The sequence below is a fragment of the Narcine bancroftii genome, chromosome 7, assembly GCF_036971445.1.
Source record: "Narcine bancroftii isolate sNarBan1 chromosome 7, sNarBan1.hap1, whole genome shotgun sequence".
NCBI lineage: Eukaryota > Metazoa > Chordata > Chondrichthyes > Torpediniformes > Narcinidae > Narcine > Narcine bancroftii.
The window spans coordinates 37,572,608-37,574,812 of record NC_091475.1 but is presented as its reverse complement, the minus strand read 5'-3'; positions in this window follow the sequence as shown (position 1 = coordinate 37,574,812).

The window sequence follows — 2,205 nt, the reverse complement described above, 5'->3', positions numbered from 1 at the left end:
TTTACAATCAGTTTGGTTATGTGAGAATGTTAAATCTTTTTGGAACAAAGTTAAGGAATTTTTTTAGAGGTTATGTTTAAATTTAAAATTTCACTTGACCCTATGTTATTTTTATTTGGTTATATTAAAAAATTGTTTGGTGTTAAAATTAGCTAAATTTCAAATTACTTTCTTGAGATTGGCTTTAGGAAATGTCTTGCAATTACTTGGAAAAACAAGACTAATTTGAGTATTCAAAGATGGGATGTTGAAATGAGATCTTGCATTCCTTGGGAAAAAATAACATATTAACGAAATAATTGTACCTTTTTTTGTTAAAACTTGGAGCCTGTATATGGAATATATGTGATTTATCATTAGTATTTTTTTTTCCCCATACATTGATGGTGTTGTCCCAAATCATGGCAAATAATTGAAGGGTATTATGTTAGTTGATCTCTTTTTATTTTTTCTTTCTCTTGGGGTAGTTTAGAGGGGTGGGTGGGATAGGGTTATATGGGATAAAATATGATGTATTTTGATTGTATGATTTAATATGATTTATAAATAAATAAAAAAATTTGAAAAGTGAGTGCATAACTTTGGCTGCAGCTGGTACAAAACGATGGTAAAAGTTGATTATGCCTTTAATGGTGGACGGTCTTGGAAATTTGCAAATGGCCTCGACTTTGGAAGGTAGTGGAACTGCTCCGTGCTGACTGATGCGGTGGCCGAGGAAATTTATTGATGTGAAGCCAAACTGGCACTTAGCCAGGTTGATCACAAACCCATAGTCACCTAGCTATTGACATAGTTGACGGAGACAGGCCCAGTGCTGCTGGCGCGAGTGCCTGGCGATAAGGATGTCATCTAAATAAATGAATACGAAATCCAGATGCTGGGTAACTGTGTCCGTTAGGCGTTGAAATGTCTGGGCCGCGTTTTTTAAATCGAAAAGCATACGGAGGAATTCAAATAGCCCAAGCAGGGTAATCAAGCCAGTCTTAGGAATGTTGTCTGGATAAACTGGGATCTGATGATATCTGCACACCAGGTTGATTTTGGAGAAAATAGTGCTGTGAATGTCGTTCAGACACTAATAGTCCCCAAAAGGACTTCACTCTCCAAACGCCTTAGATAGCATATTGCAGTGGTGATGTCCATGGGCTGTCGGAGTGGCGAACAATTCCCATTTCCTCCATGTGTCGGAATTCGTCTTTAGCCAATTGCAATTTATCTGGAGGTAGTCTGCACGCTGAAGCACAAAGGGAACTTTTATAAGTCAGAATATGATGCTGTATTCCATGTATCGGTCAGGCTGTCGAAAATTGCGGAGTAATAATGCTGGGAATTCTGGCATATTCATCACCCGAGAGCATCACCGAGTTGAAGTGAGGTGCAGGCATGCCATGGGGTGCAAGACAAGGGGCTCGAAAGTCTTCAAATTAACTAGGCAGTGACCTTTGAGATCTACTAGAAGGGAGTGTGCTCGCAAAAAGTCAGCTCCCAGGAGTGGCTGTGAAACATCAGCAATGAGCCGAAATTGAGTGGAATTGTCCATGACCTGTATGTCCAGATGCTGCTGTTGTTGGCAGCCATGAGAGGAGGACCCTTCTTTCCTGAACTTGTGCCTGGGCCAGAGGAGGGAAACACGCTAACTTCTGCTTTAGCATCGACCAAGAACTGACGGCCTCAGTGTTTCCCGGATGTGTGCAAAGGGGATGGCAGTGATGAGCTGCAGTTCCCCAGCTCTGATGGTAATAGCACCACTGCTCACTGTGCTGTATCCAGTTGAGTCTGATGCCACACTGCTATCCAGAGTGGGCAGTGTTCGTTCCCATTGCTGAGGCACTGCTATGTGCCCAACTGAAAGTCTACCATGCTGTTTAACGTGCCACATCTCATCAGCACAGGCTGCTAAGCGACGGGGGTTGTTAAAGTCTTCGTCTGCAAGTGCAAATGGATGTCTTCTGGCATTTGCTCAAGAAAAAGTTGCTCGCAAAGCAGCCAGGGCTTGTGTCCATCCATGAGTGGCAGCATCTCCTTCATTAGTTCAGAAGGAGTGTTGTCACCCAGGCCGTCCCTATGGAGATGTCATGCTGCCATGTTGCATTGGGAAAGATCAAAAATAGGTATGAGCAGGACTTTGATGGTTTCATACCTGTCATTGGCTGGTGTAAGAAGTTGACAATATGCCCCAAGGTATCTTGGTCCAGCGATGCAACA